This window comes from Oryctolagus cuniculus, chromosome 5, assembly GCF_964237555.1.
Source record: "Oryctolagus cuniculus chromosome 5, mOryCun1.1, whole genome shotgun sequence".
Classification (NCBI taxonomy): domain Eukaryota; kingdom Metazoa; phylum Chordata; class Mammalia; order Lagomorpha; family Leporidae; genus Oryctolagus; species Oryctolagus cuniculus.
The window spans coordinates 2,795,648-2,818,111 of record NC_091436.1 but is presented as its reverse complement, the minus strand read 5'-3'; the positions used below and the strand labels follow the sequence as shown (position 1 = coordinate 2,818,111).

At 57.5% G+C, this 22,464-nt stretch overlaps 1 protein-coding gene and 1 long non-coding RNA gene across 3 annotated transcripts in view; one reads left to right on the top strand and one right to left on the bottom strand.

Annotated features, from left to right (window-relative positions):
• The window catches only part of PDE10A (phosphodiesterase 10A), a 631,241-nt gene that overhangs the window by 563,924 nt on the left and 44,853 nt on the right, over positions 1-22,464 (bottom strand). The window lies entirely within an intron of this gene.
• On the top strand, positions 20,014-21,034 carry LOC138849550 (uncharacterized). The gene is made up of 2 exons (XR_011388418.1): positions 20,014-20,165; positions 20,253-21,034. It is a non-coding gene; the product is annotated as an uncharacterized lncRNA (long non-coding RNA).

Sequence of the window (22,464 nt, the reverse complement as noted above, 5' to 3'; positions counted from 1 at the left end):
AAGCCGCCTCTCTTCCAGTGCCTGGTGAGGAGGCACTTGCACCCGTGCCGTCCGGAACACCAGGAGAGCTTGCTCTGCCTCTGAAAGTCCTTGGGAAGCAGCCCGGCTCTCAGCACCGCCGCCCTGGCTGTGGCTCTCTGTCCACCTCGTGGCCAGCGCTGCCAGGCTTCCACCTGGCGCACGGGAGGTGCTCGCCAGCGTACGCTCCTGCTCAGCCTCAGCCCCGGGAATCACTTCTGTCCTCAGAGGCAAAACCTTCCCAGCCCTCGGTGAGTTCAGTGCTAAGCGCGTATTGACCAACACGAGACCGAGTCATCCATCTTGCAGGCTTTGACTCGGGAAAGCAGTCCAGTCCCAGAGCCGGCGCAGGCTCCAAGATCCGGCCTTCCCAGGAACAGACTCCCAGAGCCGGTGCAGGCTCCGAGGTCCGGCCTTCCTGGGAACAGACACCTCCTGTCCTCTCTTCTGCCCCTGTGCTCGATGTCCTGTAATAGCGGTTTTGTTCTGATTGAACCCAGCGCCGTGCCTGCCGGGCACTTGGTCATCGCTCTGCCTCCTTCCTCTGCCAGGTTTAAGTGTGGCGTCGGAGCAACCAGAGGCCTTGTTTCTGGTGAAAGGGCTGTGAGGGCCAGGACCCGGGACGCAGCTTCCAGACCAGCAGCCCAGGCCGTCCCGTCCAGCGGCGTTTCAAAGAAGCTTCCGTGGATGAAGGGGGTGCCTCTGGGCGCCCGGCAGCCTCAGCCAGAACTAAAGATGCCCCTCAGAGCTGGGCGGTGTGAGGACCGTGTGAGCCCATTAGCACCGCAGACACCTGGGAAGCAGCTCCGGCCTGGGCCGGGGCCTCCGAGCCCAGAGTCAGGCAGGCAGCCTTTCCTGGGACCCCCGAGGCCAGCGAGAAGCGGCAGGGGAGGGCGGTGTCCCCAGGACTGGATGCGTAATTCTACAAAAGAGGCAAAAGCACTTGGAAAAGCTCCCAGTCCGCGGGCCGCAGCCGGCCTCCGCGGCAGCCCCACGCTCACAGTGGGAGGCTAACCCGAGCGGAGGCCAGCAGGCCCGCCCCGCCGCGGCACAGCCTGGGGCCACCAACTCAGACTCAAGTTCGCCTCCCACCAAACGTCTTCTGAGAGTACCTGAGGGTGGCCTGAGGGGGGTCAGTGTCTGCGTCACCCCCTGCCCGCGAAGACCTAGCACTGGGGTGGGAATCGGCCGGACCCTGCGCCACGCGGGCCCGGTGTGTCTGCTGGGGATACCGTGCAGGGCTCTCTTGTCCTTCCCAGGGGCGCTGTCTGCTTGCAGGGTGAGTCTGTGTGGGCCTCCAGGCTCTCGGCTCCTTAGCGAGCCCTTGGCTGGGCCTTCCAGGAGTGAAGCTTCTTCCTGTCCCGGCGCTGCCCTGGGTGCCCTCCTCAAGGGGTCCGTCACCCGGGACGCCCCAGCCCCCCTGGGCCGGTGCCAGTCCTCAGCCCCCACCTGCCAGCAAACCCATTTAAAATCTCTGCTCAGTGTGACCACAGCCTATGCTCACGGCCATTCTTTGGGCCAGAGTGACCATGTCCATGGTCAGTTTTTCCCAATCGTTTGTTCCCCAAATCTTCTCGCATCCGGACATCCATTCTTTTTTTTTTTTTTTTTTTTTTTTTTTTTACAGGCAGAGTGGACAGTGAGAAAGAGACAGAGAGAAAGGTCTTCCTTTGCCATTGGTTCACCCTCCAATGGCCGCTGCAGCCAGCGAGCTGCGGCAGGCGCACCACGCTGATCCGAAGCCAGGAGCCTGGTCTCCCATGTGGGTGCAGGACCCAGTAACTTGGGCCATCCTCCACTGCACTTCCGGGCCACAGCAGAGAGCTGGACTGGAAGAGGGGCAACCAGGACAGAATCCGGAGCCCCGACCGGGACTAGAACCCGGGGTGCCGGTGCCGCAGGATTAGCCTTCCATTTTTTTAATTGACAAAGATTGTATATATGTATCCCACACATGGCAGTGTTTTTGAAGGACGTCCTGCTATGGAATGGCTCCATGGAGCTCATTAACCTGCTTTACCTTCTGGACTTATAAATTGATGCGATTTTATTTTTTTTTAATTCACATTTGTAGTTAGGATCATTCTAAATGCCCACAGGAAAATCCCAGCTACCCTGCCTCTTCACAACGTTTTTAATAAAGCTAATGATGACAGCGCTCAGCCGGGGGCAGAGGGAGCCGGGGGCCTCCATCGTGTGCCTGCTTCACCTTCAGATAGTGGGGGCAGGGCGGGTATGGGGGAGGAGGTGTGGGCAGGGTCTGCTGCAGCCTTGACCTCCGACTTCCCCCTTCTCCCATCTTTAACCATGAAAGAACACACTTCTGCTGTCATCCCACCCAGCTGGCGGTACTGGCGAGAGCAGCTTTGGGGCGGATTGGTGTCCACGCAGAGGAGGCTGACGCAGGGGAGGCCGCAGTAAGAGCTGGGCCAGGGCTCGGTCTGTGTCCCACACCAGGGGACACAAGGTCGGCCAGACCCTGAGACCCGAGGCAGGCCCAGAGCTGCCATCACTGCCCTGAGAAGCCCCAGGGGCACACGGCAGGGCCTCGCGCGGCGCCCGTCTCCCAGTGTAGTGCGGGGCACTGAAGGGGGTGGGAAGGCCGGCCGGAGGTCACCGTTAGAGCCCAGATGAAAGGCCCAGAGACTGCGATCCTCAGCTGTGTTTGAGCTGTGTGTGGAGCGTGGCCCCGAGTCCACGCTCCGTCCTGCAGCAAGCTGCTCAGGTGGGAATTTGCGTCCCAGTGGCGGAGGAGGTCGGACAGGAAGAGAAGCCGGGATTTGAGCAAGGCCACCACTTTCTAAGCATGGAGGTCCCTGGTTTCCATTAGCACACGTGACCCGACCCTGGAGCTCTTCTCACTTCAACACCTGTCGCCTCCACAGGCAAGACGGAGGCGGTGGAGGCAGCTCGGCCACAGAGGGGCTGGGGGGCAGGGTGAAGGGTGCGGAGTCACTTACACCACGGAGGAGCTCGGGCCCACCCTGCATCGCCTGCAGCAGCGCAGGGTCTCTCTGCAGCCCAGGTTGTCTCTACGGAAAGCAGCAAGTGGAGCCAGGTGCGTCGGGAGCCGAGGTTGCAGGGGGCGTGGGGACGAGCGGAGGCCGGGTCAGGAGCTGCCTTGGGCTCCAGCCTCAAGGAACACAGGGACCTGGGCTCTCCCTGGAGGGTCCAAACCAGACCAGTGGCCTGTTTCAAACCCCAGCACACCTCAGGAAAAGAAACGCAAGGTCTTCACCCTCACCAGAAACCGTCTGAATCAGTTCCGGTGTCTGCGGGCCAGCTGCCTCAAGCTCAGTGCCCAGGCGACCGTTCTTTCTGCACTCTCCTAGGTCAGCTGGGACGGCTCGTAGGTGACCACGCCCACAAAGCGCCATTCAGGCTCCTGTGCTGGGTAAGACAAGACTCAGAAATTCTGTGTTTTTATTCATGTTTAACTATTTATTTATTTATTTAAGGCAGAGACACACAGCGAGACAGAGAGACAGTGAGAGAGAGGTCTTCCATATGCTGGTTCACTCCCCAAATGGCTGCAACAGCTGGGGTGGACCAGGCTGAAGCCAGGAGCCAGAAGCTTCTTCCAGGTCTCCCAACGTGGGTGCAGGGAGCCAAGCACTTGGGCCATCTTCTATTGCTTTCCCAGGCCATTAGCAGAGAGCTGAATGAGAAATGGAGCTGCCAGGACTCAAACCCGTGCCCATATGGGATGCCAGCCTCGCTTCGCAACTTAAATTGCTATGGCACAGCACCGGCCCCAAGACTTGGAAAATTAAGAGTGAAATTTTAGGGGCCAGCAGTGTGGCGCTGACACGGTTTCTCTGCCTCTGCTTCGGCCAGTCCCGTGGCCATGCCACAACGCCATGTCTCTGGTGTGCAGTATCGCTTGTGCCCAGCTTCGTTGGCGCAGGCTTGGCTGGCGGCTGGTTTGGTGCTGCAAGTCGTTGATCAGAACTTCCGGGCTCAGGAAGCCCTAAGCGCGTTTTGCCAAGCATTCTTTCCCCCTGATTTTAAAATCTGGGTGCCTTCAAGGGAAATGCAATCCACATGTCTCTCGTTCCTTCACACTTCACTCATCATTCTGTCATCTCCCAAGAGCGTTTGATGTTTGAGAAGCCTTCTGTGCGGTTTCAAAAGCCTTTCTTTTTTGTTCTCCAGACCACAAAAGCCGCATTTTTGAACAGGAAAGAACAGCAGCAAAGGCAGCGTTTCGGAAGACTTGAATTGGCTGCGGATTCGGAAGACAGACGACGACGACGCAAGACGTGATGGGGCGTGTCCGGGACACTTCACCTTCTTCCGTGAACCGGAACATTGGGAAAGACTTTGGCAACCAGTGGTGGAAATTTTCCCCAAAAAATCAGCCCTCCGAAAACGGAAGTGTCAAGACAGATAGCACCTACTCTCCGTTCTGCAAGCCAGGGAGGCTCTGCAAACGGGTCCCCGGCTCAGGCCAGGGCGTGGGCGGGCGCTCCAGGGCGGCCTCCCTGCCCAGCGAGTTCCTGCTGCCACCACACAGGGGCATGATTTTTTTCTCACTCTCTGCCTGTACAACTGCCCCCTCCACCACACACACATACGGAATGTGGGGCACTTGAAAACTGGAAGCTGGGTGGCGATATTGGTTCCCCATGCCACGCGCGGCCCCAGGCAGAAAGGTGTAGGAGTGACTCCCAGCGACCTGGAGCACCAGGGACCGCCCTGGCTGTGGCCCCCTCCCATGCACCTCTCATTCCACCCCACACTGTCCTGTCTTTGGCCCAGCACACAACTGATCTGTGACGCCGTGCACACATATGAGCTGAAACGTGGAGTCCGGTGACAGTGGCCTGGTCACACGTGGGACTTGGACCTGCTTCCACACACCTGTTGACGTGTCCGCCTCGGCAGCTACATCGTGGGCCTCTCCAGGCATCTTGGCCATCACCGCCACCCCGGGGCCAACACATCACAGAGCAATAGCGGGGCCATAGGAACCCACAGCCATCAACCGATAGCACAGCATGCCCGTGTGCAGCAGAACCAGGCACGCAGCCAATCTAGGAAAGGCGTCGGCCAGGCATCCCTGCCCTTGATGTGGAGGGAACAGTAGGCTCCTCTCTCAGCCTGCACCTGCACTTCTGCGCTCCTCATGGCAGATCCCACGGGGTCGGCGACAGGAGAGCAGCGCCCACGGCGTCGGGCAAGTACACCTGGGAATCCAGTGCCCTTCCGTTGCTAACAGAATGAGGCCCAGAATCTTTCTTAGCACCTGAAAGGATCACTCAGAACGAAGAAGAAGGTCCCCCCCGTGTGGCCAACCCTGACCTTGGCCTTGAAGCCCCTCTCAGAGTGCATTCCCAGGGCCTCCGGGGGAACTCTGACGCTTCGATTCCTCACACCTCTGTTCTCAACCTCAGGAGCCAGACTACAGAGGGAAATGAAACTCACAGAGTTAGTAATTTAACAGGGAGCCTCATCCAGGAGAGGGCGGGGGCTTCTCTGTGGCCCCCTCTTTGTGCACGCGGGGGCAGCAGGGCCACCTGTGGGGTCTGGGGGCAGCAGGGATGAGGCGGCAGAGGAGCCCCTCACCCCCACCGTGAGGTAAGCCCGTGTGGGGCGTGGAGGCGTCCGTCCTGGTGGCCCCAGGGGCTCTGGCCGGGAGCAGTCAGCACTGCCATCAGCCTTCAGGGAGCCGGATGCCTCACTGATGCAGCCGGGGAAGGGGGGACGCTCAGGGTGTCCACCGTGGGAAGAGGGTGTCTCACACCAGAAGTGGAACAGTGGGGTCTACCTCCGTGAGTCAGGGTTAAAGGACAGGGCATGCCCCAGGCTGGACCCTTATGGGCTCTGGCCTGCTGTCTCCATGACTCAGCCACTGGTCTTCCAGGAAACCCAGGAGTGTGGGCCACAGAGAGAAGCTGCCCACAGGGAGAAGCTGCCCACAAGGAGAAGCAGACAGGATGCACCCCAGAGTGCACCCAAGGAGGTAAAAGAACCAAAGTGGGCAGGAGGCTTGAGGGTGGAGCCAAGTCACCATCGGGGCCTGGGGTCAGCCTCACCCCAGGAAGTGCAGGCGGCCTCCCGGAGGGGACCTGCTGGGGACCACAAGCCCAGGGCGGGAAGCAAGGCAGGGGAAAGCGGGGGCTTTGTGTGGACACTGAGTTTCTTCCCAGGGTTTCACAAAATGTGTTGAGAAAAGCCTCTTCCGTCAGCTCCCGTGTGAAAGCCTGACTCCCCCGTGGAAGAAGCAGGGCAGCAAGGTTTGGGGTCCCGGGGAGCATTCGAGGGGAAGCTCGGGACGACACAGCCGCACGACCCATCCAGCGGCACGGCCCTGGCGGGGGCTGGGCCACTGTCATCTCTCCACTCCATGTGTCTCCTCTTGGACATGTGCAACCACTCTGCAGCACACATGATTTCAATCAGTTCGAATCACACAAAGAAACCTCCAACTCATACAAATTGTGAAGTCTTAATGATACTGAAATGAACCCGGAGACGAACTCAAGTCAAGCGCAGTGGATCCTTGGGAGCAATCAGTGGTGGATCAGATTCAGTGAACAACGGGCAGCTCCGGGAGTGACCTAGTGGCCGAGTGGCCGTGGGTCCCGCAGGGGAGAGGAGGCAGGTGCCAGTGCCTAACCAAGGTTGGGCTGTGCAGCCAAGAGCCACCAGGGGGCGCTGTGCACCACACAGAGCCAGCACAATGGCGAACTGGCAGTTTTAGGGGTGTGTGCTGTGGTTTCCCAGATCCACTAAGATCCCCAAGTGTGGGGGAGTACCTCACCCCCAAGTCCATCAGAAGCGTGCGTGTTGGAGACAGCCCTGGGGGAAGGGAGGGGAGGGGAGGGGAGGGGGATGGGCTGGGGATGCAGGGGGTCTGAAGACCCCCGGGGACAGGGGCCACAGGCAGGGCTTCACAGCACTTGGGGTGACGTCCACATGGCCTGAGGCCCTGGGGAGGGGGCAGCTGCTCTCTGCTGTTCTCTTTCAGACCATGCACCTGCTGTGTGGATGAAGGCGCACGCGTGTGGCTGGGTCACGCACAGGGACATGACGTGAGAGTGTAGTTCACCCACGTTCCCCCCTCAGACACACCTCAGGCTCCTGTGAGACGCTGCACCGCGCCCAGGAGCCACATCTGTCTCTGGCAACCGTCACAGCAGTTCAGAGAGCCCGAGGACTCCCCCACCACGAAGCAAAACAGCAACGCGAGACCAGATGCAGGAAAGCAGCCTGGAGCTGGGGCAGCCTGGGGCTGCTCGTGGCTCCTGCTGGGAGCTGGGCCACGGCCGGGGGCTGCGCAGGCACCGTGAGTGGGGTCGGGGCTGGAGGCCCCGCACCCAGGGACGCCCAGGAAAGAGAAAGAAGGACACAGTGGGAAAATCTCTTCCTTGGACTTGGCTCTGTGAGGAGTAAACAGGACCCAACTCGGGCTCTGACACCCTGGGCTGGCCCGGCCTGGGTTCCCGGTTATGCCACGAGCTCAAACTGGGCAGGAAAGTGTTTTCCAGGTGAGGCCAGATCGGGGGCCACAGCATGCGTCTGCTGTCTGGCGCAGGCACCCCAGGCCCCTGGCCCACGGCCCCACAGAGGTGCCATACTGCCATGAGCTCCCACAGGGACGCGGGGACAACAGCTGGCAGGCTCCGTCGCTCCGGCACTGCAGAGATGGAGTCTGCAATGCTAGACTTGTGTTTACTGCACTTAACAAGTAAAGGAGCCATGACCGAGGCACAGAAACTATTTTCAGAGACCAGAGAGAGAAAAACGAGTGAAACAGATCACTTGAAAAGAGGACAACATCAGAGCATGGATGGACGGCGGATTAGACGCTGCTGGAGAAAGACTTAGGGACCTGGAGGACGGGTGTGGACGCAGATTAGACGCCGCTGGAGAAAGGCTTAGGGACCTGAAGGACGGGTGTGGACGCAGAGGCGGCCCCACATCCCCAGGGTTTCTCCCACCACCCTCAGACCCGGGCTCTCCGCCAACGCCAGAGCCACCTGCCTGGCCCCCGCCCGTGTGACGTCGGTCCCCAGGACAACGCCCAGGTCCCCGTGCACCCCAGCCTCCCCTGTTGCACCTGTTCTCTGTTCTGCCGTTGCTCCCCAACCCCGGCTTCTGAAACCATCTTATCAGGGATGCAGAACACGCACTGGGAGGCGCGTTTTCTTCCTGGACCCCAAATCTTCCCTTCAACATCTGCCCGGCCGCCTCCAGCCCCACGGCATCCCCAGGCCACCCATCCCACCCCCGCCAGCACCACGTGCAAGTGTTGTCTGGGGAGACGCTGCCTCCCTCAGCTCCCGTCCAGTCTGTCCAGCCGTGCACCCCACCAGCTCTGCACAGCTCAGCCCTGAGGGCCACATGCAGCAGCACAGGGCTTCTTCCCTACGGGCCAGCACACGTGGGGGCCGGCGCTGCCCGCATCCCCAGGGCCCACAGAAACAGCGTTCCCTGGGGTCGCCTGTTCTCACCACGGTAGCAGCGTCAGAGAGTCCACTCCTAGCACGCGGGGTCCCCCACACCAGGGGGACATCAGCTGCGAGAAACGAGGCGTTCACCAGTGGCGTTCGGCTTTTTCTCGAGGTGAAGTGGGCTGGTTAGTGAACGAGTGAGAAGGAACCTCCTGGCTTCTTTGCCATGAAAGACTTCAGGGCTTTGGGTCACTCAATTACTCGGGCACTCCTCACTCACCCCGTCCATCACTTCTCTCTCCCTCAACTACGTTCGCCTGCCTGCCTGCCTGGAGCGCTCACCTGCTGGTGTTTGCTGCCATCTAGTGGCCAGGAGAGACCACGCCGCCTCTGAGCTGCAGGGGTGAGCCCTTCTTGTCTGAGACAAGGGCCCTGTAAGTCCCACTGAGCTCAAGTCACGCAGACTGGTCTAGGAGTAGCACAGAGCGCGAAGAGCGGGAGAGTGAGCGAGTGCGTGCGCGAGGGGCCTTGTTCCTGGCGGTCAGTGAGCCCCGTGGCCCGCGGCAGCCCAGCTCCTGCAGGGGCATCTGTGCTGCGCTGCAGACGGCAGCAGACTGGGCGCCCCGAATCCTCCCGACACGTGATGCTCTCCCACCCCGCACAGCCCGGCACGAGGTCTCAGAGCAGGGGGAGAAGGAGAGCTGAGACGGGAGCGCCCAGGCCGCTCTGAGCACAGGCTGCCCGGCCCCAGCCCACGCACTGCGCGCGGCGGGCACCGACAGCACTGGGCGCGATGCTGCAGGCGACGCCCAGGGCAGCAGGTCCTCCCGGCCAAGGTCCCCGCCCTACTTAACCGCCAGACCTCGGGAAGCTGCGGCTGGGCCACTTGTGGGTGCAGCGCACTGCGAGTCGGGTGCTTTCCGCGTCACTCATCCTCCCAGTCTCGTGAGCCCGGCCGCTGGGGTTGTCAACGCTGGGCTAGGATGGAACTCAGAGGAGCGAACCAACGGGAGGGCGGTCACCCAGGCAGCCCTGGCGTTCCCACCAGATCTGTCCGTCCCGGAGCCTGGCACCCGCTCTGTCTCCGGCCATGCTGCGTCCTCAGAGGGGTCTTGACATCTCCTCGCTCAGACATCTACTGCACGGACGTCCCAGCTCTCATCACCCATCCCACCTCTCCCCTCGCCTTTTCCCAGAGACCCTCAAATTCACGCGCGCCAGAGCCGCCAGGTGCACAGGCGCTCAGTACGGCCTCTGGCTCCAGGTACTGTGGCGGACTCAGGCTTTGGACGTCAGCATCGCCCGTTGTCTCTCTAACTTCCCAATTGGACTCTGCCGACTCTTCGGTTCTGCTGCCCACTGGTGGTCACTGTGTGCTTCCTCGGCTTGTGGACCTCTCATGGATCGAAGTTGGCAACAATGTCCTCCAGCTGTGGCCCGAGCTCTCTCGGTGCCAACTGGTCGACCTTGCCTGCCACACTGCACAGACAGTGATGCATTTGCAGCGCCTCCTGGGGTGCCCGTGGTTCAGGAACCCTCGAGATCACAGCAAAGCTGAGGACAGAGTGGGTGCAGTGGCTCGGCTGCTCCGGGAACGGCACGCCCTGGCGCGCGTGGTGGAGAATCAGGTCTGTCTCCGTGATGTGTCTCACCCGTTCTTCAGCCGTTCCGGAGGAGCCGGGGGAGACAAGTTTATCAGATCTGCAGGTGACAAGTTGGCGAGATGGCGCAAAAGTGACAAACGACAGCAGGGGGCCTCCCGGGGGCCCCATTACTCCGCTGCAGCCACAAGAAGAAATTAAACGGAGATCAGCGTCAAGGTCTGCTTTAGGTTCCCTACAGTCAAGTGCGTAAGTGCTGGGTGGGAAAACCTGCATTTGTAGTTGCTTTGTGCAAAACATGTGGGAGGGGATTTCACAGGCCACAGACTGAACCGGGAGCCACCGGGAAGGTCTGTGCTCCGTCGACACCCACAGGACGGAGCCAGTGGAGCAGAGGAGAGGTCCCGCCACGCTCAGGGCTGGCCGCCCAGTGTCTCCAGTACTGTATTCACGTGGGAAGGCCACGATTCCGGATGCAAACTCCAGGAAACACTGGTGATGGCTCTTCCAGACGGTGAGGGGTCCTAGGACGGACACCCTGAGGATGCAACCCCCTCTGGGGTCCTCATTAGCATAGCAGCTGCTGTCAGCTCGGGCTCAGCATCAGTCACCAGAGGGCTGAGAGTCCCTACCCCAGGGAGACTGTGGTGTGGGAGTTTGGTGCAGAATCTCCATGTCTACACTGTGAAAAAGAACGAAATCCGGGGGACCGGCATTGTGGCATGGTAGGCTAAGCATCCACCTGCAGAGCTGGCATCCCGAATGGACACCAGTTCAAGTCCCGGCTGCCCCACTTCTGACCCAGCTCTCTGCTGTGGCCTGGGAAAGTTGTGGAAGATGACCCAGGTACTTGGGGCCCTGTACTCATGTGGCAGACTCCAAAGAAGCTCCTGGCTCCTGGCTTCGGATTGGCTTAGCTTTGACCGTTGCAGCCATTTGGAAAGTGAACCAGTGGATGGAAGACCTTTCTTTATCTCTCTGTCTCTCCTTCTCCCTATCTGTAACTCTACCTCTCAAATAAATAAATAAAATATTTTTAAAAATCTGTATAAATTAAATTTTTCCCCTTCATACAAATTGAAAAAAAAAAGTTTAAAAAAAAATCCTGGTGAATGCCGGAACCGACGAGCCTCACACAGCTTCCTCCCCACCACCAGTCTCCCTCCAGCCACATGCTTGTCTGGCTGTCTTTCCGCCATTCCCAGGGCCCCCGAGGCCCTTCCATCTCATGTCCACACCCTGCCCCAGCTCCCAGCTCTTCCTCCCTTGCCCACAGCTCACAGCCTCAGGGCCTCTGCATCTCCAGAAAGTTCTTCCAGGTGTCCGTGTGACACATGGCCTCACCTGCCTCCCTGTTCTGCAGACCACAGTCCGTGGTGGCAACGGGGGTGCCACTGGGGCGGGCCCTGTGGATCCGTGGTCTCTCCACTCCCAGGAGACTGCTTGCATTGTGACGGGCTGCTTTCGTGGAAGCACATTAGCTAATCTGGGACACGCTCAATTAGCGAGTGCTGCAATCGAGGCAGCTGTTAGCTGAGGGGACCCTGATTCCCTGCCTGTATTTTGATGGGAGTTGACAGGTAGTAATGAAGGTTTTTATTAGAACAGTCATTCATAAACCTCTGTGCGCTCCCTAACCCACTCTCGGGACATACGGGGCAGGCGAGGCCATGTGTGCTGCGGACACGGGGGAACAGACACCAGTTCTGCTCTTACCCTGGGCTCCTCCAGCCCACCGGTGCAGGGGTCTCCTGAGAAAATCTCAAAAATGCGGGGCCAGAGAGGTGGCGCACTAGGTTAATCCTCCGCCTGCGGCGCCAGCATCCCATATGGGCGCCGAATTCTGTCCCGGTTGCTCCTCTTCCAGTCCAGCTCTCTGCTGTGACCCAGGAAGGCAGTGGAGGATGGCCCAAGTGCTTGGGCCCTGCACCTGCATGGGAGACCAGGAAAGAAGCTCCTGGCTCCTGGCTTCGGATCGGCATAGCTCTGGCCGTGGCGACCATTTGCGGAGTGAACCAATGGAGGGAAGACCTTTCCCTCTCTCTCTCTCACTGTCTGTAACTCTACCTGTCAAATAAACAAATAAAAATCTTTAATAAAAAAACTCAAAAATCCTTTTCTAGCAGCCAATTCTAGTCTTTTTTTTATTTTTATTTTTTTGACAGGCAGAGTGGACAGTGAGAGAGAGAGACAGAGAGAAAGGTCTTCCTTTGCTGTTGGTTCACCCTCCAATGGCTGCCACGACCGGCGCACTGCGGCCGGTGCACCGCGCTGATCCGATGGCAGGAGCCAGGTGCTTCTCCTGGTCTCCCATGGGGTGCAGGGCCCAAGGACTTGGGCCATCCTCCACTGCACTCCCTGGCCACAGCAGAGAGCTGGCCTGGAAGAGGGGCAACCAAGACAGAATCCGGCGCCCTGACTGGGACTAGAACCCGGGGTGCCAGCGCCGCAAGGCGGAGGATTAGCCTAGTGAGCCATGGCGCCAACCCAATTCTAGTCTTTTTAAAGATTGATTTATTTGAAGGGCAGAGTTATAGAGAGGGAGATACACAGAGAGAGAGAGAGAGATCTTCCTCTCTGGTTCAACCCCCAAATGGCTGCAAAGGTGTCCGTTCAGAGCCAGGAGCCTGGGTGCACCCACATGGTGCAGGGGCCCAAACACCTGGGCCGTCCTCTGCTGCTTTCGTGGGTGCATTAGCAGGGAGCTGCATCGGAAGTGCAGCAGCCAGCACCCGCCCTCTCACCGCCAGCTCTGGTCGGACTGTGCAGGACATGTTCAGGGCATTCTGAGGGACCCAGCTGAGGCCTGGGGGCACCTGGAGCCCTGACCTTGGCTGAGGGGATGTAGCTCTCCAAGGAGGTTGCAGCCGCAGCCACCCTCTCAGATTAAAAATAGCTTCTCCGTGTGCTGACGCAGTGTGGTTGCTGGGCAACCTGGCGTCTTCCTTTCTCCCTGGGAACCTCCTGGTCCCCTCGGCTCTCATTGGTCCTTTCAACAGGGCTGATTGGTCAGGCAGTCCGATGAGCCAGGCCAGTGGGAGCTCAGGGGGCTGCCAGGCCAGGGCAGGGAGCAGGGCTCCCATACACGATACCCCAGGGTTCCTGGCGTGCCCCTGCCCCCTGCATTGTAAGCAGAGAGGGTGCTAGAAGGAAGCCCAGGGACTGAACCCTGTGTCCAGAGGCACGGGAGCTAGGTGCAGTTAGACCCAGCAGAAACTGAGAGTCCTGACCGGGGGGCGGCTCTGCGTCTCTCTCCCTGCCCCCCACCCCACACACGCCTGGTGGGAGAGGATGAGGGCTGTGGCAGAAGACCCTCCTCCCTAGCCCAGGGAGTACTGATTGGTAACAGCCCCCTCCTGCCCCCCGCTTCAGGATCAGGCTCAAAGCCAGGTTTAGTAACTGACTTTGCAGAAGTGCAAACCACCTCACTCAGCCCCTCTCGGGACACACGAGCAGGCACGGGCGAGGCGGAGACCCCAAAGGAGGCAAATCTGGTTAAAGACCTGAGCTGGCCAATCGGCTGTCTGTGAGTTAATGACACAGCCACTCCATGGAAGTCGCTGCCACTCCACGGTCAGGGAGAGCAGGCAAGCCCAGGCTGTGTGGCGCCCCAGCCCCAGCCAGCTTCAGCTACGAGTTGATGCAGTGGACACATGTGGGGCCCACGTGGGGCCCCATTTCCTAAGCGCACATGAAGGTCGGGAGATGGCCGCTTCCCTAGCTCGAAGAGAAGCAGCGCCTGTGGGAGCAGGCTTCATCAGCCTGGACGCGGAACTGGCCGAGGCGTCCCTGATGGACGCAGGCTTGCTGTTCTGCCACAGGAAGCAGTGAAATCCTCTCTCGTGTGGCCACGGGGACGGATAACAAGCCACACACGGAAGGACAAACACCGCTCGCTGTCCCGCATTCGCGGAAATTAAGAGTCACTCTCAGGGCTGGCGCTGTGATGTAGCGGGTCAAACTGCCACCTGCAACACCGACACCCCATACGGGCACGGGTTCGAGTCCCGGCTGCTCCACTTCCCATCCGCTCCCTGCTGATGGCCTGGGAAAGCAGTAGAGGATGGCCCAAGTCCTGGGGCCCCTGCACCACATGGGAGACCCAGAAGACACTCCTAGCTCCTGGCTTCGGATTGGCACAGCCCCAGCTGATGCAGACATTTGGGGAGTGAACCAACAGATGGAAGACCTCTCTCTCTCTCTTTATCTCTAACTTTGCCTTTCAAATAAACAAATAAATCTTAGAAAAAAAAAACTGGCCGGCGCCGCGGCTCACTAGGCTAATCCTCCGCCTAGCGGCGCCGGCACACCGGGTTCTAGTCCCGGTCGGGGCGCCGGATTCTGTCCCGGTTGCCCCTCTTCCAGGCCAGCCCTCTGCTGTGGCCAGGGAGTGCAGTGGAGGATGGCCCAGGTGCTTGGGCCCTGCACCCCATGGGAGACCAGGAAAAGCACCTGGCTCCTGGCTCCTGCCATCGGATCAGCGCGCTGCGCCGGCCGCAGCGCGCCGGCCATTGGAGGGTGAACCAACGGCAAAGGAAAACCTTTCTCTCTGTCTCTCTCTCTCACTGTCCACTCTGCCTGTCAAAATAAAAAAAAAAAAAACTGACTTTCATCACACAAGAATTGGACTCTTCTCTCTGCCAAGGGCCACGTGGCTATTTATAAGGTTGTTCCTGGGCCATACAAAATTATCAACTTAACAATGAGCCTGCTATAGAGTTATTGAATTCGGAGTCCCTCCTGCGGTAGCCTTGTCAGGGCCAGACCAAATGATTTCCAGGGCCTTCTGTGGCCCTGTGGGCACCCTGTGACCTAGAAGAAGACAGCAGAGTAGTGGTCAGCAGAGGGAGGGAGGGAGGAGGAGGACGGACAGCGCAGCGCGGGGGCAGCCCTGTGCACAGGCGTGAGCTGGGTTTACAGCTGTTTATGAAACAGTTCAGAACAGCCGGGAGAGAGGAGTCGGGAGCGTCCTAACACCGAGAAGTGATAAATATTTAGGGAGATGGAAGTGCTAATTACACTGATTTGAACAGACTGAATTGTCGCACTGTGCCCCAGCTACGTGGCAGCTTTTAAGAATTCACTTTATTTTTTTAAGAATCCACTTAAAAAAAAAAAAAGCTGTGCCTTGATAATTCAATGGAACGTTGGAGAAGGGAGACACGGAAGCCCCAGACTTGGTTTCATCCAACTTGGGAGCAGAGAAGCCGCATGCATTCCAGGGAAAACGAATTTTGCTGCTGGGGCTGAGCGTGAGCCCGACCTTTCCTGGTTTTGCTGGCCACGCAGAAAGAAACTGCAGGAGGCGAGATGCCTTGCAGCTACCTTAGCATTTGTAGGAAAGTAATTCATTGGTTAAAGAGGCAGAGAAACAGCCCGCCCCCTGGTTCACTCCTCAGAGGCCAGGATGGAGCCAGGTGGAACCAGGAGCCAGGAACACAGCGCAGGCCTCCCACATGAGAGGCAGGGACCCGACTTCTTGGGCCACCACCTGCTGCCTCAGCGTGCACATCAGCAGGAAGCCGGGACTCTGGTACGACAGGTGGGCATCCCACTGGCATCTCCACTAGGCCAAACCTCGGCTGCTATCGTGTTTTTATTACTCTGTGAACAGAAGGTCTCTACTTGAGAGTGTTGGGTAGCAAGATGCAAAATTCGAATACATTTTCTGTCACTTGCCTTGTTAGTTGTCGGGTTTGAACACTGTAACTGGAAACATGTGGAAAGAGGAATTAACAAATGTTAATTTGGGTGCACCAAAGTTTGAAATGCATGCATATGAGAGGTCCTCAAAAAGTTTGTGAAAATTTGCATTAGAAAAGCTATACATGCATTTCCAGAAACTTCTGTGTCAAAATAAATGTATCTCTTTTGAAAGATCCACTTATTCATTTGAAAGGCAGAGTTACAGAGAGAGAGAGAGATCTTCCATCCATTGGCCCACTCCTCAAATGGCTACAATGGCCAGGCCAGGGCTGGGCCAAGCCAAAGCCAGGAGCCAGGAGCCTCTTCTGGGTCACCCACACGGGTGCAGGGACCCAAGCACTTGGGCCATCTTCCACTGCCTCCCAGGTGCATTAGCGGGGAGTGGCTTGGATGTGGAGCAGCCAGACATGAACCTGTGCCATACAGGCTGCCAATGCCACAGGCAGCAGCCTAACCCACTGCACCACAACTCTGGCCCCAAAATAAAGTTGCCTTTTAATGCTATTTTCCATGAACTCTTTGAAGTACACTCTTAGGAAACAAGATGGAAACTGGCTCCCTGCCTTATAAGAATGTGGTTTTGGGATAAGGGGGATGGAGGCAATGGGCTGGTTCTTTACTGAGCTGCGTGGGAGACACTGGTCAAAGGTTTCAGGGGGCAGCACTGCCGCACCGCCCGTCCCGGGCAGTAGCTTCCCTGCAGAGCTGGAGCCAGGCTGACAAGCAAGCTCAGAAAGGTCCCCCGGCCGGCCTTCGGTGCAGTGGTGAGACACCAGTTGGGGGGACCAGCACCGTGGTGTAGCAGGTAAAGCCTCCACCTGAGGCACCCACATCCCATATGGGCGCCGGTTCAAGTCCCGGCTGCTCCTCTTCCAATCCAGCTCTCTGCTGTGGCCTGGGAAAGCAGTGGAAGATGGCCCAAGTGCTTGGGCCCTGCACCCACGTGGGAGAGCAGGAAGAAGCTCCTAGCTCTTGGGTTAGGGTCTGCTTAGCTCTGGCCATTGTGGCCATTTGGGGAAAAAACCAGCAGATGGAAGACCTCTCTCACTGTAACTCTGCCTCTCAAAAAAAAAATAAATAAAATGCTTTAAAAAAAAGAAGAAGAAGAAGAAAAGATGCTAGTTGGGACGCTGGCATCCCACATGGAGCACCTGGGTTCAAATCCTGGCTCCGTCTCCCAGTTCCAGGCTCCTGCAAGCATGCACCCTGAGAGCAGCAGCGATGGCTCCGCACTTGGGTCCTTGCCTCCTGGGTGGGGCCCGGATTGGGTTCAGGACACCTGGTTTTGGCCTCAGGCCAGTGTTGGCATCTGGGGAGGGAGCCAGTGGGTGGCAGCTCTCTGTCTCTCAAATAATAGATAATTAATTAATTAATTAATTTTAAAAGAAAATAAATAATTTGAAAAAAGAAAGAAACTGCTCCCCTGGCCTTGCATAAGGCTGTCCCTTGGCCGTGAGGCAGTCCCCTGATCAGCATCCTGTCTGCTCAGAGTGGAAGCCAAGAGCCTTCGACCAGCAGGTGCCCCCGTCCACTCCCCTATCTGCAGACCCCTGACCTTTCACCTCTGCGCCCTGGGCACCTCCCCACCTTCTCTCCAGGACCTGTAGGGCTCACTCCCCGACTGCCCTGCCCTTGTCACCCGGGCCCCTTGGCCTCAGCGGATTTTAAGAAGTGTAGCGACCTTGTGTGTGTTCTCTCGTCTCCACTAGAATGCAAGACTAGGCAGGGGTCTTGCTCCAAATGGTTCTTTGCTGCATTCTCCGTGCCAGGAGGAGTGTCTGACACGAGCCAGGTGCTCCACACGCCACGGCACGGAGGGAGTGGATGGCGTGGTGTGAAGAGGTAGAACCACTCAGGCTGGACAGAGACGCAGGGCTGAATCAGGCAGCAGGTGGCCGTGGACAGGATGCAGGTGGCGCGGCCGACAAGAAGGCCGGAAAGCTCAGGCAGCGGGCACGGTCCGTCCACCCACAGCCCTCGCCCTGCGAGCAGATGTCGGCGTTCTGATTGCTCGTCTGAATAAGATGACGACACATTTGCCAAGTGCAGTGCTTTCTGTCTGGAAGATTCACAGGGCAACAAAATACATGCATTTGCGTGTGTGTGTACGTGTGTGTTTGTGTGTGCACGTGTATGTGTGTGTGTGCATGCGTGCGTGTGTGCATGAGTGTGTGTTTTTGTGTGTGTGTGTGTGCACGTGTGTGTGTGTGTGCATGTGTGTGTGTACATGTGTGTGTGTACTTGGTGTGTACCAGTCTGGAGGCAGCACTGCCAGAATAAAGCTATCTTTGCGAGTTTCTTTTAATAACATCTTGGAGGTGCTAAAAGCAAGAGATTTTTTTGAAGCCTTAATTGGTTCTACAAAAGGGATAATGCTTCAGTTCTTATTAAAATGCATTTTCTTCCTCAATTTTTTTACTCCTACCCCACTCCCAAAATACTAGAAAATTGTATAACTAGATTGGAGTTAAAATTTGCCCAAAAAAAACCTTCCAAATTACGGCAATAAAATCTGGCTTATATTTAGAGTCACACTTACAGAGCCAACGGAAAAGAATGTTGGTTTGGGGAGCAGACGCTCTCGGGCTGCAAGTGTGTTCGGTCCCATCCCAGCGGCCCCGAGCTGGTCTGAGCATCTGAAGATGGGCATCCTGGTGTGCACACGCAGGGCACTAGAGGCCCCCACCGGGGTCACGGCAGCACCCAGGAGAGAACCAGCACACGGCACGGGCTCTGGCGCGGTGGTGCCAATCTGCGCTTTTCCAGTTACCAAAACAAGGGCTAACGTCGAACCTTGCAGCACGACGCACGGCCCCGTACGGTACCCGATTCTGACCCCGGCCCTGCCTGACTGCAGCTCCTGTAACGCGGGCCTGGGAGGTGGCAGGGGGCTTCATTAGTTAGGCTCCTGCCGCCCACAATGGAGACCTGCACTGCATTCCCAGGCCCCTGCATGCTACAGACCTCTGGGGGGTGAACCAGCAGATGGGAGGTCTCTTTCTGTCTCCATCTCTCAAATGAATAAATAAAAACAAAAACAAACCACTAAATCAGCCTATCTGATCCTGGTGTTACGAAAGGGTTTCTAAGACTCATGACGCTGGACGGCGCCGTGGCTCACTAGGCTAATCCTCCACCTGTGGCGCCAGCACACCTGGTTCTAGTCCCGGTCAGAGCACCGGATTCTGTCCTGGTTGCTCCTCTTCCAGGCCAGCTCTCTGCTGTGGCCCGGGAGTGCAGTGGAGGATGGCCCAAGTGCTTGGGCCCTGCACCCACATGGGAGACCAGGAGAGGCACCTGGCTCCTGGCTTCGGATCAGCATGGTGCGCTGGCCGCAGCGGCCATTGTGGGGTGAACCAATGGAAAAAGGAAGACCTTTCTCTCTCTCTCTCTCTCTCTCTCTCTCTCACTGTCCACTCTGCCTGTTCAAAAAAAATAAAAAAAATGAATAAATAAAAGACTCATTCTTGTAAGGTTTAAAGAAGTACACAGACACACACTATATGCACACATGGATGTGTGAATGAACATGCGTGGGAGGATAAGACGCACAGCCTGGGAGGCTGCCTCTGGCTGATTGTGACGCTGTAACACAACGCTGCAGACTGGGTACGTGATGAAGAACGGGAACTTATCTCTTACAGTCCTGGAAGCTCCACACTCCAAAACCAAGGGGTTTGCAGCAGTGTCCCACCAGGCCAAGGCACCGGTGGAGAGTGACAGCCAGAGAGCAAGAGGGGCCGGCTCAGCACTGTAGACGCCTCTACACAGGGTGCAAAGTCCGACACAGACACTAGAGGGCCACGTTGAAACCATGGCAGGAACTCATGGCTTCACAGTCCCCCCAGCGAACCCAACGTCCTGAGGAGGTGAGAACTCAAAGCTAGAAACACAAGAAGACGCCGTGCCCAAACCGGTCATCCGGGTCCCAGGCTGGCTATCAGATCTGCCCTGCCCAGGACATGCAGTCCACACGTCCACGGCTCTTCACGTGGCAAAGAGATGGCACTTCTTTCTGACAACAGCTCTGACGTTGTCGGGGCCTGGAAGAGATCCAGAAACTGAGGGCTTCCTTTAACACAGCTAGATGGTGACACTTCTCAAACATCTCAATATTCTAAATATTTTAGACGTCAACAAATGATTTATCTCCCAAGAGTTTAGATTAGCAAACTTTAAAAGCTAATATTTTAAACAAAACACCGGCCCCCGCATACACACCTCTGTTGGCTGGCAGTACGGGGAAGTGGAGAGCTTTTCCAACTGTCAACATTTGGGAGCCGTGTTACCATACGCTTGTGGTTCCCATGGCAACCTGTTCCATCGCCTAGGTGACAGTGATCTTATGATGTCACCAGTGAGCTAAACTAAGTTAGAAAGCACACAGACACTTCCTCCCGGCTGCGCCCACATCTCGAAGTTGCCCTCCGAGTTTTGAAAGGTCCGTGTACCCAGTGCGGTTTCCCTGGGACGGGGCGGGGGTGGATTACAAGGCGTTTCACAGATTCTGGGATTTTTCCTGTTAAAGCATCTTTCACCTTCGAGGGGTTTACAGACGCCAACCTCGTGCCCTCGTGTTATCCCGGGCAGACGTTCCCAGCTGCAGAACAGGTGTTGAAACAACGGCCGCACGGCAGTGCGGGGAGACTACAACAGCTGCGGGGCAGCGAGGGCGGGAACAGCGTCCAGTGATCCTGTCACCCCCCCAAGGGGCCACTCTAGGAAACACTGCCGACCTGTGCCCACCGTCCTCGGCCAGCTCCTCCTCCCCAAACCCAGCCCGGGCCACGAAGCAGGAAGACACGCCCATCCCAGCTTTGTCCTGTTCCTGAGCCCCGCAGGCTGGGATGCTCTCAAATGCAGGCCAGATCAGAAGGTTTGGATCCAGAACCCATGCTCCCTCCAGTCCCTCTCCCAATGGGTCTCCTTGAGTGACAGATGTGGAGCAGGCCGTTTCCGGAAGAAAGTGACACGCAGGGGTTGGCAGTGTTCGCCCGCTGGTTTCAGGGCACAGCGATGCTGTCCTCGCCCACGTCTGCTTCCCGAATACTCAAGCATCATTAGGTACTTTGCAACGAGTCCCGGGGGCTCTGCCCGGCAGCACAGAGCTCTCACAGGACATGGGTGGGTTCCAAACCACTTTGGTTTTGCAAAAGGGAAACGTGTCACTGGACTGAGCAGTGGGCCTGAGCCACGCAGCCCTGTCCAAATACCAGACTGGACAAGGCCAAGGCCGATGCTGAGGCAGAAGGCAACCGACGGCAGTGGCTGGGCCTCCCTCAAATTCTAATGAGTTAAAAAGAATAAAAGCAGCAGATTAAAAGACAAATAAGGTAAACAAAAGAGAAATAGCTTGAGAAGACAAGAAAACGCAAGGAGATCAAACCTAGCACAGACCCCGTGCGCACCTGAAGGCTGGGATGGACATTCATGGAATTAAAAGATAGTGTAGTTTGGGTTTGAAATTTTGAAAAAGTTTGAAATTCCTGCACAGTATTTTCAAAACACACATTTTCCATGAACTTTTGAAAGACTCTTGGAGTGCACAGAGGGCTGGAGTTGGAGGGGGCGGCTGTCCCACACCTGCTGAGGTTTGTCACCACTCAGTCTCGCTTTCTCTGCACCAGAGAGCTCCCCGCACAGCAGGGCAGGGGAAGGCGCCGGGCTGGCCACCGCCCAATGTACCGACTGGCTCCTCCTGCCGTCCCATTCCAGTGAAAGCCCCAGCCCAGGAGCACCCGGACTCTGTAAAATCAGCGCAGCATGAGGCTGCGTCGTGGGACCCCTGCCCCAAGCCCCGCCTTCATTTCCGAAAGCCAAGGTTGTTGCAGAAGACTTCATGGCGGTCAAGTGTGCGTGCATCAAGGCTTCCTCACTCTCCTTCTGAGCCGTCATACAGGGGTCGCACCTGTGGGGTTCACCTGGGGAGGAGCTGTGGCCTCTGGCAGTCATGCCTCCCCCTCTCTCTTTGGCTGTGTTTCGGAAACAGTGCAAAGGCTGAGATAGTCCTGGGTTAAGATGCTACAAGGCCACAGGAGGGAGAAATTTGGATGTGAACTGTTAACTCCTTGCTGTCAGGAGCGGATGCTGCGCGTTAGGATGTAAACAGCAGCACCCCACGTGGAGCCGCATTTGCACAAAGTGGCTGTGCTCACATTGCTATGGGAACGTGAGCCCTGGAACGTGTAACGATTCCATTTTAAACATGCTTTAAACACGTTGTCAGCAATGTCAGAACCAGCGCCAGCTCCTCATTTGCAATCTGTTGATCCAAACAAGTTTCTGTAAAGCCCGCCAGGACCAAAAACCACAAAATGTCTGTGGCGTCCTGCGATTCCAAGTTTGATTTCCACATGTTCTCCGCTGTAACTGCTCAGCAAGTGCTCAATCCAGAACCGGCTGCCCGGTCTGACTCGGTCACTCCACAGCTGACAACGACGACCAAAGCGCGACCGACACAGCCCGGGGTCCTCTCCTCCAGCCCTCCGGCCTCCACCCTCTGACAGATTGTAAAAAGGAATGAACAAACCAAATTTTAAAAATGGTTTTCTCTTGGCCTTCAGCGATTACTAACATGTGGGTGTCACAGCGAACTGTAACTTGCTGAACGGGGTGTGGCCGGGCCACGCGGTGTGACACTGGAGTGGGACACAAGGCCCTCTGTTCAGGGCCACTGTCACATCCCTCAGCAACTGTGTCAAGGTTTGGTGTTCCTTAGAGCAGCAGAAAACCCCAGGAAA